The sequence below is a fragment of the Camelus ferus genome, chromosome 1, assembly GCF_009834535.1.
Source record: "Camelus ferus isolate YT-003-E chromosome 1, BCGSAC_Cfer_1.0, whole genome shotgun sequence".
Lineage (NCBI taxonomy): Eukaryota > Metazoa > Chordata > Mammalia > Artiodactyla > Camelidae > Camelus > Camelus ferus.
The window spans coordinates 62,138,399-62,153,402 of record NC_045696.1 but is presented as its reverse complement, the minus strand read 5'-3'; the positions used below and the strand labels follow the sequence as shown (position 1 = coordinate 62,153,402).

Sequence of the window (15,004 nt, the reverse complement as noted above, 5' to 3'; positions counted from 1 at the left end):
GAAAGGATCATTCAGGCTGTTTTGTTGAAAATGCGCTGTAGTAATAAGGGTGGAAGCAGGAGACCTGTTAGGCATCAGTTTCAGTAACCCAGTTAAGGATACATACAGGCTTGAACCAATGTGATAATAGAGGTGCTAAGTGGCTGAATTATGAGATGTTTTGAATGTAATCTCAAGGGTTTGAGGACAGATTGGAAATGAGTTGTAAGATAAGATAGAATCAGAGATCACTACAAAGTCACTTCCTGATAGAAACTTCCTTTACCCCTTAGATTGTCAGAGCTCCTGTTGTTGCACTTTCTATCTCTGCTCGATGGTATTCATCACTGTTGTAATTAAATGCTCAAATGTACACTATTTTGTGTGTATTTTGGTCTCTCTACCTGAGTGTAAGTCTCTGAGGTTAGGGACTGTCTTATTTACTGAAATATATTAGTAATTGCACATAGAAGTCACTCAGTAAATATTTTTTGAATGAAGTGAGAATTGTGGTTCTTTCCATATTATAATTGAGTGATAGGCTAAAGGTGATTTTATTTTTCTGTAACTTTTTATCATAAAAAGTTTCCAAGTCCAGTAAAATTGGAAGAATAGACCAACAAACATCAATAGAAAGGCAGCAGTTACTAACATTTTATCATATTTGCCTCATCTCTATACGTGTATTTTGGAGAAACTATTTGCAAATCAGTTGCAGATACCATGCACATCATGCACGTAAAAAGGTCAGCTCATATCTCCTATGAGTAAGAATAGTCAAACATTCTTCTGTGTAACCTTAGAACTATTATCACACCTAAGAATATTAACAATAATTATTAAATTTTCTCTCCAATCCATATTTACCATTATTTCTGATCTATCTTTTAGGACTTAAAAAAATTAAGAATTCAGTTAAGACTCAGGTACTGCATTTGATTGTTAAGTCTTTATTTTTTATCTGGGTTTCCCTGATAACAGATCATGAGGCAGAGGGCTTATGTGCTGTTCCGTATTTTAGGAGTTCATTCACTCCTTGGGAGCACAAGTGAGGGAAAAGGTGAATAAACTGGGAATAAGGAATAACTTAATTCAAGGATTCTTCCTGCCACTAAGTGTAACCGATTGTTGGATCCTGGGTATTGCATCCCTGAGAAGCTGTATATACTATATTCAAGGAAGGAAAGGAAAAGAATTTGTCTACTGACTTCTAGTGAGCAACAGTTCCCATACATTTCAGGGTTGTGGATTTGTGGGTGCAGGGGATATGGTATTTGGTTTTGAGGTTTACAGGAAAGCCCAAGTGAGGAGGTGAGAGGATGCAATGTGGACAGGAGGCCAGGGGCACAAGGTGTTGCTAGGGCTCCTCAGGGTGAAAAGCAAATGTGAAGATCTGGGGGCAAACATTGAAACGAGTCAGGAGGGCACATACTGAATCTGGTACAGTGTCTTTACTCTCTCATAATCTAGACAATAGACCTCCCATCTTTCTTTTCCCCCGTTTAAATAGCTAACTTTTTAAAAAGACCCTCTCAGTTGTTTTATAGACTACCACACATTCTGTGTGTGTTCAGTAGTTTGTTTCTTCACGTTGTTGGTCATTCTACTGAGTCCCATATTTCTGATAACAGGAAGTTAGATATAAAGGTTGCTAGACTTATTTTTGATAAGCAGACTTCATAGTGGTATATCGTACTTCATATTGCATCACATCAGGAAGCACACAATATCAGGTCGTTGCACTTGTGATGGTAAGTTTGATTACTTAAAGGCGTTGACCTCCAGATCCTCCATTGTATAGGTATGTTTTTCTCCTTGTAGTTATGAAGTATTTATAGAGATAGTATTTTAGTACCTTGTATTGAGTAAATTTTCACCTGATTCACCCATTAATGATCCTTGCCTGAATTACTTATTTCATTAGAGGTTTTAAAACATTGATTTTCTCTTCTAATTTTATCATTCCATTTGTATTTATTAGTTGGTTTTCTTCTGTAAAAAGTACTTTTCCCCATCAACTAGGGATGAACCTTTGTTTCACCTAAAAAGACATGGTTAAACTTCTATATTTTTTTAAATGACTAGTTTTTGGAGTAGAGTTTGTGTGATAATTCCCTTCAAAGGTGACTAATAAGTTTTCCCCCTATTTCTTGCTCTTAAAAATAAAAGCTATCACTATGGACTGAAAGATTTTATGTATTTAGTGTTTACAGTCCATTTCAGTTGTTGTTCTTTGGGTACTCAAATTACTTCAAATTTGGGAGAGCCCTTGAAGAGATCTCTCCATGTCCTTTGACATGCCCACATTAGTCTTTGAGCACATCCTTGCATTCTGGCACAGTTTTCCCAAGTTCATTTTGAATTTTCACTGCCCGAGGACTAGAATCTGCCAGGGATAATGGCTTCTGTTTCTCTGTTCCATGCGATTGCCTTTTCTTTGAGGTGTTTTCTTTGAGAAGTGAGACAGTATAGAAGCAAGTGACAGAGTCTTAACTTTAGCCTGTTGCCTCAGAACTAGTAAAATACAATTTGAGAAACATTACTGGTCTAAAAATATTATGGTAATAATTTTAAAAATCAATACATTAGTGGGGAGAGTATAGCTTAGCACACACGAGGTCCTGGGTTCAATTCCCAGTACCTCCTCTAAAAAAAAAAAAAGTAAATACATAAATAAATAAACCTAATCCCCCCCCAAAAGGAAACTTAAAAAAAAAATTAAAAACAATACATTATGTTCTTTATTCCTTTCTTAAAAAATGTTCATGTGTTCCATAGGAAAGGATTATAAAAATAATCTTATTGTTTTCAAATTGCATAGTTTTAAAGGGTACATTCACATATGTTATTATATTTTGAGATGTTATAGGACAGTGGATTCTTGCAATGTCTCCTAACATAAATGAGGTAAGCCAGATATTGGTCCTCAGTGCTTGGAGCTGATACTGTAGAATTCAGCAAACTGTAGTTTAGGAATGTTGTGACTGCCCAAACTTATGTTATTACCATGTAGAGAAACTGAAATTAGAACTCAGAACTTTAGGCTTCAAAGCAGACCTTTTTATCTTACTTTATTTAATAACTTTCTTGGTAATTGGACTTGTTACCTAAAGAAATGAGAATATCACAATAAAGTTAATAAAATGAGAAGAGAAAAGAACTGTTTTAAAAGAGATAGAAACGTAACAGTCGAGTTTGTTTAAAAAAAAAAAAAAAAAGAAAAGAAAACATTTAACCTAAGAACATAAAATCTCTCCCTGCAATAATGGCTGCCAAAAATGTTTTGGTATATATATCCCAACTGGAATGTCTGTACATTATCCATCTTGCATGGCCCAGCTCAGAAACCTTCTGTGTGGTTTTCACTCATCTTTTCTCTGAAATGAGTCCCTTCTGAATGCCTATACCACTTTGCACTTTAATTATGGGACTTAAATTTTACTATTATTCTGGACCCTTTTCCAATCTCTCTCTTTCAAAATATTTATTATTTTGGAAAAAAGGGTGTATCTACAGAAAAGTTACATGACTAGTAAAATAAACTGCCTTTTTGTCATATTTGCTTGCTCTCTGTACACATACACACTTTTTATTTTTGCTGACCCATTTGAGAGCAAATGGCAGATATCATGATCTTTTACCCTTAAGTACTTCAGCATGTATCTCCTATGAACAAGGTTATTCTCCTTAAAAAAAATTATTTTATTTTATATGAACATTTTAAAAAATATCAAGTATACAGTTATCAGACTGAGGAAATTTAAAATAGATAATGGTGCTATTACCTACACAGTGCTATTACCAGACCATGTTCAAATTCAGTACTTTCTTATCTTTGGTACCAACTATCTATAATTCTATATCCTTAATGCAGACCTCCACTTCAGTTCTTAAGAACTTTGGGAGACAGCTGACCAGATTTTATAGTACAGCTTCGTGAATTGTCAGTTTTGAATTCCTGCCTTCAGAATAATTGACCATCCTATGTACTGGAGGTCAGCTCCTTTTCTTGTTTCATTTATCAATGTCCTTAAGGTTTTTATCCTTCTTCCTGATGCTTTTTTCCCTCTAGCAGAATGTCTCTCTCTCTCTCAGACAGTACATCCCAGAGACACAGTTTGAACACTCTCTCCACAGCACCAAATTTATAGTGTTGTCTCATTTAATTCCAGTTTTTAAGTTATGTGTTATAAAGAAAGAAAATGTACAGAATTTGGAATAATGCACAGTCCTTATGCAAAGACCCTGTAATTGAAATTTTTCACCAAGACCAAAACAGACAGGTGTATTAAGTGAATTATACATTAGATGTCTGTGCAAGTGATTTTGATGACCATTGAGCTGTTATTTTTACATTCACTATTGTGTAATTTTTAAGTTTATATCTATGTTAGTCTTATCCCAGTGTTTAAATGTTAGTTGCCAGTGCTGGAACTGAAGGACATACCCCTAAATCGGTAACTTTGAAATGGAAATGAAATATAGTGAAATACTATGAGAGAAATGAAACAACTGCCATAATGTGCCAAGCTGTTAATCTAGGAGAAAACTTGGCAAAATACTATAGTTACTAAGAAAATAAAGATCTGTGTTAAAGCCTAAGTATGCCACAGTGGTTGTAGACTTATGTGCTGCAAGAAGGCATCCTCAATCAGTCTTAAGTTAATGAATTTTGATTATAAGATGTTTTCAGTAACTCATTTAAATAATTTTGATTGTTATATATTCATATCTGCATCTGTTACTGTCTTCAGTATTAGAACACTAATATCTTCTCATGTGCTCTTAAACCCTCCCCCCTTTGGTTGGATTGCCAAAGGGATACATATTGCAAAAATTCCTAACTTTATATATAGAAATATGTTTTCAATTATGTGAAAGTCACCATCTCAAATAAATACTACAGCTCTATTGTGCTTTTGATCTTTTTCTCTTTTGGAACCGCATTCTCTCCACTCCTCATGTTATATCTGTAACTTCATTCTCTTGGGCCTTTGCTCCCTTCTTTCCTTTATCCATAAAGTATGTTCACAGATTCCATTAAAAAAAAAAACAGACAGGAAAAAGTTCTTTTCAGTAGGACCCTGTAGCACTCCTCTTCCTAACTAAACTTCTTGAAAAAAGGAATTTACATTTTTTTATTCTTTTCTTCTCTTTTTTTCTCATTCCCAATATACTGTAACCTCACTTCTGATGCTTCTTTTTCACAGTAACTGCTTGCTCTTTCTCAGTTATCTACCTCAAAACAAAACAAAACAAAACAAAACAATAAAAAACCAACTCTGATTACAGAGATAATTTAGGCATATATTACAACATATATACAGAGACATGTACATTGTCAAAAGTCAAGTCTTTTTAAAAATATTCTTTCACTGAGACAACCACTGTTAACCATTTTGGTATATATTTATTCAGCTTATCCTACATGTTCATGAATATATTATTTAGCTCATACATGTATATTTAAAATGAGAGCCATATATGTATTATTCTATAACTTTCTCTCCATGTCTGTACATTTAGATCCACTGCGCTACATTGTATAATGTAGGGCAAATTGCTTAATTTCTCTTCTTTTAGTTTCATCATCTATGCAGTGGAGATGATAACAAAACTCACCTCTCGTGGTGCTTGTAAGTATGAAATGGGAAAAGTTATATAAAACTTAGATCAGACTCTGACACACATATTAATTGCTCAATAAATGGTAAATTTTAAATAAAAATATTTTTGTTAAAATGTTACATACTCAGTAATTTATCAGTGTAGCAAAGGTTAAAGGACATTAATCTCTTTTCAATATCATTTTAGCTTTTTACCTTCCCTGATTTGTTTTTGGTGGTGTTTGCTACAGTCTGCTTTCTGCTTTTGAAAATTGTTTGTCATCTTGTCCTGTTGAATTGTCTTCTTTTTGTGTGAGTGTTAATTAGGAAAAAAAAAGATTTTAGTTATACAGAAATTAAAGACAATATTTTGCATAACTGTGTACCTATTACCTAGCTTAAGAAAACAAAATGTGGTTGAGAACCCTTTATTTTCCACCCTGATTACACTCTCTGCCTTATCGCCCAGAATTAACCATTTTCCTGAGTTTGCTGCTTATCATTCCCATATACTTTACATTGTTATAATCTTCTTCATGGGCTGAGGGTTTATTGAGTTTCTTGATCTGTGAGTTTACAGTTTTTGCCAAATTTGGAAATTTTTTTCTCCATTATTTCTAGGTATTTTTTCTGTTCCCTCTACTTTTCTTTAGGGACTCTAAATACATTTATACTAGATTGATTGAATTTGTCCCATAGCTCACTTATGTGATTCATTTTTTTCAGTCTTTTTTCCCCTATATTTTGGACAGTTTCTATTGCTATATTTTCATTTCATTAATCTTCTGAAGTATTGAATCTATTGTTAATCTCATTCAGTTTTTCTTTTCAGACATTTTAATTTTTTGCTCTAGAAGTTTGATTTGGTTCCTCTTTTATTTTCTATGTCTCATTAACATGTTCTTGCTTTCCTTTGTATTCATGAATATATGCGATAGATTTATAATAATTTTTAAAATGTCCTTGGGTACTAATTCTGTCATCAGTCATTCTGGGGTCTATTTTTTATTTTTATTGAAGTATAGTTGATTTACAGTATTGTGTTAGTTTCAGGTATACAGCACAGTAATTCAGGTTTTTTCTAGATTATATTTCATTATAAGTTATTGTAAGATATTGGGTATAATTTCCTGTGCTATCTTTGTTGCATATCTATTTTATGTGTAATAGTTTATATCTGTTAATCTTGTACCCTTTGTTGCATATCTATTTTATGTATAATAGTTTATATCTGTTAATCTTGTACCCTAATTTGTCCCTCTCTTTTCCCTCTCCCCTTGGTAACGATAAGTTTGTTTTCTATGTCTGAGAGTCTGTTTCTGGGGATCTGGGGTTTTTTGTTGATTGTTTTTTCTCCTCTTTGAGTTATATTTACCTCTTCTTTACATATCTGGTAATTTTTTTTTTTACTGGATTTGGCAGATACTATGAATTTTACCTTTTGGGGGCCTAAATATTTTTGTATTCCTTTAAATATTCTTCAGCTTTGTTTCTAGATGCAGTTAAATTACTTGGAAGAAGCTTGATCCTTTGGAAGCTTGCTTTTAAGCTTTTTAAGTGGATGAAGCGTCCTTTAATACAGGGTTAATTTTGTCCCAGAACTCTTCTGGGTACTCCACCCAGCGCCTGTATATTACTAGTTTTTCTATTATTCTTGGCCCTATGTGAACTCTGGGGATTGTTCCACCTGTTTCTTTCTAGGCTTCTTTCCCCAGCCCCAAGTTTCCTTATATGCATGACTGATCAGAACTAATGAAGACTTGAGAGGAACGCTGTAGATCTGTGGAGCTCTTGCTATGCTGCTCTCCTCTCTGGTGCTCTTACCTGTGAATTTTAGATACCTTGGCCTTCTTGAATTCTCAACTCTGTCTCGTTACCTTAGATTGCTGGATTTGTTTAGTTTCCCCCTCTCTCTGTTCTGCAGCCTGGAACCTTTTTCCAGGCAGTTACCTGGGCATTTATGAGAACACTGTCCAATATCTGAAAATCATTGTTTTTTATTTGTTCTGTTTTTTTAATTGTTTTAAGGTGGGAGAGTCAGTCTGTACCTATTCTATCATGGTTGGAAACAATTGTCTGTATATAAAAAGCCACGATATTCTAAAATACTGTTAATTATCTTATGTGTCTGAATATTAGATGAGGTATGGCCATCCCAAAAGGCGTATATTTGGGACCTCTAAAGTTGCTCATATTACAGAGTAATTTGTAAATTATTTTGCATAGCAAGTGACTGTTTGAGAAGAATACATTGGATCGAAATGTCCTTAGTGCCAGTTTGGATGGTTTTATAAAAGATGCAATGAGTGTCGAATTTAACACAGATTAAATCATCATTCCTGAGTATGACCTTGAAAATTATAAGCATTGGGTATTATATGCAAGGATTTTTTTGGAAAAATTAAAAAGTGTACTAAAGAGTAATATAGTAAGTGATTATATTATTGAGATTAAAAAAAAACAAACAGGAAAAATTGTCTATTATGTGAATAGGTATTAGCAGTGTTTTGGGATAAAATGTCAGGTGATAATCTGAATGCATGGATTTAAAAAGTGCAGCATCTAAATAACTTAGATGGAAGTGAAATTGATGTTTGAGATCAAAATGATGAGTTAATTGAAAAAATGGCTGTAGTTACTATCATGACCCTAATATTTAAGGTGAATGTGAAATTTGACTAAAATTGCTTTCTGAATATGAGTGGGATAAAATAATATTTTAATAATATGTTGTTAAATATTTATATGTTAATTGAGTCCATTTAAAGTAGATATTTGATTATTTTTGAGTTGGCAAAACTATTTTAAATAGTTTTTTACTGGGAAAATGGGGTAGCCAGTGTTTAGAGTCATTTCAGACTTTTAAAAATTTTGTGATCACCTATAGTTTAGCTATTAGAAAGGCTATTCATTGATTCAACAAATATTTATTGAGCCCCTCTTGCATTCTGGTCACCATGCCACTTCCCAAGTGCTGGGGATAAAGAAATAAATACATGGGACATTCGTTAGTCTTGCCCTATTGGAGTTTAGAATCTAATGAATTTAGAAATTGAAACATATGAATGTTAAAAGTGGAAGGACTCTTAGAAGCCACTGGGTTATAAAATTTTGGTCAAGGGGAAATTGGGACCCCCCCCTACTCCCCACCCCTTAGCCCCCGCCAGAAGAGTATGACTACTAAAATATTACACAGTTTCAACCCTGTTAATGGGCTGAAACGCTATTTCTGACTCTTCGTGTAGTGATTTTCAACTTCAGCTGTTACGAGGTTTGCCAGACTTAAGAATGCCTTCTCTCTCTGGGGTAGACTGTTTTAGATATAATGAAAGTTACACATAAACACAGAACTCTAAGGGAGAAACCAGCTAAAGAGTTCTGCATACCTCTTTATTTTCCCATGCAGAATAGAGTGCCTAGTCAGTACTTACCTATTACTTACATTGTTTTCAGTATTCTTCTAAAAATAATAAACTTTGTTTAAGGAGTCATGAGCCTTGATTGGGTTTCACTCTTTCATGTTGGGAGCAAATGATTGTTGGGGTGGATGGGAAGAAGGAGATGCTCTCAGTCTTAAACCAAGTATGTAATGCCCAGGCTATCTGTTCTGTGTGGAGGAAAGGATGTGTTGGCCAATGATGACATTTACTTCTGCCCACCCTTCAAATCTTATAGCTACATATGTATATATATAGATACATAGCTGTGACTGGCTTGTGTTGAGCACTTAAAGCATTATTGTTGAGTATTGTTTTAAGTGCTGTGCATTTATTACTTCATTTAATCTTTAACAGTCACATTAGACTCTGTTCAAGATAAAATCCTACTGGATCTGTCTTGCATATATCCTATTAGACTTGAAACAAAAGGCTGTCACCTGATAACCAATCAATAATAGTAATAACAATAATGATGATACTTACTATGTGATAGGTACTAAGTGATATACGTGTATTAACTCTTTTGCATCACCCTTTAGAGTGAAGCGTAGTTTAGTATGAGAGTTGCTGATGCAGCCCATGATGTTTGAAACATTATGAATAGGAGTAGGGTATAAGAAGCAAATGGGAACAGTTCAGTTGTTTGAATTTGAGGCCATTTGTAGTATCTGTAGACTATGAGGAAACCTTGTGGACAGAAATTACAGGTAATACTCTCCCATAAGACACATTTTTTACAGAGGAATGTGGCTGTAAGCTATGAGACTGAAAGCCAGTTGCATCCCTATGCTTTGTCCCCTGTTGGCCTGTCTAGCTTTGTTTCCGATGATTTTGAGGACAGCACGTGAATTCGAAGTTAGGCTACTTGTGGGTTAAAAACTAGTCTTCTTGAGGAGTTTGAAATGGTACATAGTTACTATCATTTTGTGGTGTTTTTTTTTTTAAGGGATTAGATGAAATGGATTTAGTAAAGGCACTAAAGTTATAAGCTAGCTTCATTGGTAAAATGTTACTATTACCATTTTTAATAAAGGGAAAAGAGGTGAGTTTTAAAGATAATATTTTAAATTGTTGCATTTTGTTCTTCTTTCTCCCCTTCTCAAAAATACCACATGGAATATTCCATTCATTACTGCCTGAGAAAGTCATTACTTTGCAAGCTGCAGTTGCTGAAATGGTTTAGTGGAAGAAATGTTTGCTTGCCTTTTTTTAAACTGATTTTTTTTCCTTTTGGTAGTTGTTTTTTGAATATTCAAACTGTAGCAGGCAAGGAGAAGGAGATTTAAATTAAATCGGGGGAATTTCTTTGTGGAGCATTTCATCAGATGACTCCTTGTCAACCTCGTATCTTGAAAAGAGGGATTAATGAAATAGCATCTGAAGCAGCAGTGAACTCTTATGGAATAAACCCTGACATCTTCCAAGTGTTTTGTGGGATAATTTCAAGTTCTTCAGATACAGATTACATAAAGAAGATTGTAGGACACGTGACACGTTCTGGTTTCTTGTATTTCAGGTAGTAGGAAAATTGCTACCTCTAAGAATGCATCCTGGCAAGATCTTGCCACAGTTATAACTTTTCATCAGTGGTTTTATCTCATAACTTTATTTTTATTTTTTATTCATATAGGCAACTTAAAGTAGTTTGCAATAAACTGCTTTATGTATTAAATATTGTAATGGTAGAGTAATGGATTGCCTGTGCATTGTAACCACAAAGGTAAGATACAGTATGCTTTCTGCATTTGTTAGTGACAGAATGTGAGGAACCTTATTGCTTATAATATATTTTAAAAATAAAGTGTAACCATTGTTATATATTTGAAAATAGATATTTGAATCCATGTGATGCTTAGTTTATATTCTTTAGGAAAGGTAATATTCTGAAATGTGTTTCATATAGCTAAATATAGTGTATTGAATGGATATTTTTTTTCCCTCAGACTTACAGGAAGCATTTCTCCCAACAGCAAAGGTTTATAGGGCCCTGATTATATTTGAATCTTACAAATATATTCTTAAAGTTCTCCCCTTCTACTTTATTTTCTGTCCTCAAATGTCATGCTGGTTGAAAGTATAACTCATTTTGAGAACATTTTCTGGACTCTTATTTATTTATTGCAAATTAATTTTTAAAAGAAGAATAGTCAAGTACTGATTGTGTTGCCTTTGGAAAGGTGTTGATAGGCTTTAAAATGATTAAACGTGTGTAAGAGTATCCTAAAGTATTTGTTTTAAAGTCTGTTTTGTTCATTATCCTCAAAGTGTTACTTCGCTTAAGCTCTAAGTTTGGTTTCTTTTATTTCTGAGCACCAGTTTGTGGGCATTGTGTGACTGGAAAATTCAGTATGCTTACATTTAAAATTTATACATTTGTTTTTAAAATACGGGATAATTTTTTTTGGTTTTTATTTCTATAAACTTATGATGACACATAGTGGTTGTTAGACAAAATTGTTGAGATTTTAAAATTATGTTCAGTAATAAAAGAATAAGTAAATTTGTGAATTCTGAAAGTAGGCTCTTCTTTTATAGTGAATTATTTTCCACAACAAGAGAAAAGCAAGAAGACTGATCGAAATTAGTTTTGTATGCTTGTCGCTCACAGAGTTGTAGTTTAAACAATAGGAATTTTGATCAGATACTAACATGCCCATTATCTGGTCCCATTCTGTTTATAAGGGATGTCTTCCACGTACCTGTGTGTAAACTGTCTTGTCAAAATATTCTTAAAGAATGTTTAAAGAGCAGTAAGCCTGGAACACAGGTTTAGTTTAGGTTTTTTTCCCTCTGTAAGTTCTTTTCATGGATGTCTGTCATTTGCCTTTTATCACTTTGTTCAGTTTAGTTTTTATTTCTGATATTATAGTAAGATCATTTGAAATGATCTAATTTTTTCTGCCCTGTCCTTGACAGATTTTTAAAAATTGCATTTGGCCTTTTTTAAGCATAAGGGAGCAACCACTGTAAAAAAAAAAATTGTGTGAATCAATATCTAAAGTTTTTACAAATTTTTATTATGTAACTGTTAAAGCAAAAATAGAAAAGATGTAGGTTGGAAATTAGGAAGCCTAAAACATTTGTAGTTACTTTTGAAAGAGCTAAATTAAAATAATTTCTTCTATTATTAGAAATAAAACCCTTTGCACATATTTAACCAGTCGCTACAGCAAGAAAAGCAAAAATCTTAATTTTCTTTTCAACTAAAGTGTTAAAATGTTTTCTCCCCCTTGAGTCTTTTCTTGCTTTTCTGATCTTTAGAGAGCTTTATGGTTTTATATGTGTTTTTAAAGTCTGACAATACAGTTGATGTAATTTTATCATGTTAATACTAAAACACCTTTCCAAGTGAAATTTTTTTCATCATCCGCCTCCCCTCTCTCCCACTTGTGTAGGCACGGTGAGCTAGGTAGGCATGTTGCATCACTGCTACCATGGATACCCTTAAGAACGGGCATGTGGGTTGAGCTAAAGCAATGATGATTAGTTTTCTGGACTCCCCCCTCCCCATAACTATATGTTCCTCACAATGAAGATTTATTTTAAAACGTTTGCAAATGATTAGGTTGTGAGATTTGATGACTAAATCATCACTGTTACAGAACTACAAAATTTTGGCCTCCAATTACAATAGTATTAATGCCATTTACTAAGTTAAGACAGTCATAAATAGCTCTACATTCCTTTTCTGATTAATATATTTTAAACACGAATGTAATGTTTGTTTTGCCTCGTAATGGAAATTAAAATGAAAATGTATTTCCTCTCAAATTGAATTTTTAAAAATATAGTTCTGGGGAGGGTAGGGGGTATAATTCAGTGGTAGAGTGTGTGCTTGGTGTGCATGAGGTCCTAGGTTCATTCCCCAGTACCCCCTTTAAGGGAAAAAATAATAATAATTTTTTTTTAAAATATTGTTCTGAATTTAAATATTTTGCAGGGGAAAAGATCCTCATGAGCATTTCTCTTGTGGCAGTATTTCTAGTTACTATTAGTATACCTACATAGACCTTTATGTAGTTTAATCAGCTTGAATGTAGTATTTTATTTTGTACTTTTCCACATAATGTTTTTCTAAGAGATATTTGTTTTTGTGTTTGTAATTCCTTGTGTTCTTAGCTCCTTTGTAAATATATGTCAACTGAGGTGGAGTTAATATTGTTAGGGGGCCAGGCAGAGATGTGCAGTTTTTTCAGGCTCATTATTACTGTAGGAAAATTAAGTTAAAGTATATGGGGTCCAACAAGAGTGATTTGGGAGTGTGGTATACAGTATGTTTTCTTTTGTTAGCAGTAAGCATTATGTGTAAACTGCAGCATCAGCTAAGGGCATTCATACTCTTTAGTATAGGGGTTTCCCACTTGTCTGTTAACTTCTGAGAAAGGGAGTTGCATTACTTTTGAACCAGAATTTCTTACAGTGGAATCATGTCTTTCTCCATTTTTTGTTATACTGTTTGTTGATCAAGTAGAAAAGGGATGTTCTTTGTCTCTATTCATTTTAGGGTTATTTAGCAGAAGTTTAGGTGGCAGGAGAAAGACCTGGAGAGAAAAAAAATTTCCTGTGTGTTCTTGATTAAGCTTATTAGAAAGAAGAAGAGGAGCTTTCATATTTCAGGAGATTCTCTTTCACTTAGTACCAGTTGTTATTATTTTTATTATTTAACTTGTTTGTGAAAACTTGGGTCCATACTAAATGCGGTTAGGGCAATATTTGAAGTCTGTGCAGTCTAGGGGAGTCTCTTCCATTTAAGGAATTGCCCATACATATGTTTTAGGAGTTGCAGACCAGGTTTTTTTTCATTATTTTTATTAACAGGTCTTTTTTTTCAACTCTTGTGAGGTGGTTCCTTCTTTGAGATCTTCATACATAATGGTTTCCTGTTTGCAAGTCCTTGCCCCTAAATCTTACGCTTCAGATTCTAGCATTTAGATTATTTCCTCAGGGAAGCGTTTCTTAAGGCCCAAGATTAAATAAGATCCTTCTATAAGTATACTTTACTTTTCCTTTGTAGCACACAGTATGTCATCCATTTGTGTGATTCTTATTTCAGTGGACTACAGACTTTACAAAATAAGACTGTTTTATTCTCTCAGTATCCCCAATGCCTGTCCAAGTGTCTGAGTGTCACAGAGTGGATACTCAGTGAACAATTGTTGAACAAATGAAGCTTTGACACAGATGTTCCAAATTTGTAAATTAAAAAAAAATGAATATTTTACTTTATAATGCATTTTAAGTCCAATTTTGAATATTATTATATGTTGATATCCTGGAAAATTGCCACTAAAATTTATGTATCTTTCAGTATTTATTATGAATTCAAAAGGATCCAGAAAATGGCCCATCTTCCCAGTGTTTTCCACCTCTTTCTTAGTTTATGGTAGGGATGTCTACTTGTCTACTATTCACTTAAATATTTGACTGATTTGTTGACTGGTTGTGTATCTTTTCTTGTCTACTATTCACTTAAATATTTGACTGATTTGTTGACTGTCTACTATTTTCTTGTCTACTATTCACTTAAATATTTGACTGATTTGTTGACTGGTTGTGTATGTAAAATGTTTTTGTTTTTGTTTTTTGGCTTATACTTAATTTGGCAAAGTCCGATCCTTTTTCATTTTATAGGGCTTCCATCTATAGGCTGCAAAATGTTGACTAACAACTTAAGCACTATCCAGTAGAGCTTGATGCAGTGATGGAAATGTACATCTTTACTCTTCTATCCACTAACACATGAAATATGGCTAGTTTAGAGGAACTGAATTTTAATTAATTTAAGTAGACTTAGATTATTGATCTGTAACAACCATTCCTGTACACCAGCCCACCCTTCATTTGTTTACTCCTGAATTATTTAAACATTTTTTCAGTGGGTAGTAAACTCAAATATTATTCAAAATAAACTCAAGAATCAAAAATCATTAAAACATTTATATAGGTGTGTCTCACTTCTATCCCTTCTTTCCCTGGCCC

The 15,004-nt window shown here is 33.5% G+C and overlaps 1 protein-coding gene and 1 long non-coding RNA gene across 8 annotated transcripts in view; both read left to right on the top strand.

Moving 5' to 3' along the window:
* The window catches only part of DLG1 (discs large MAGUK scaffold protein 1), a 228,975-nt gene that overhangs the window by 20,353 nt on the left and 193,618 nt on the right, over window positions 1-15,004 (top strand). The gene's annotated exons all lie outside the window — the stretch shown is intronic.
* Window positions 981-14,142, top strand: LOC116664167. The gene is made up of 3 exons (XR_004320530.1): window positions 981-991; window positions 9,208-9,212; window positions 13,275-14,142. It is a non-coding gene; the product is annotated as an uncharacterized LOC116664167 (long non-coding RNA).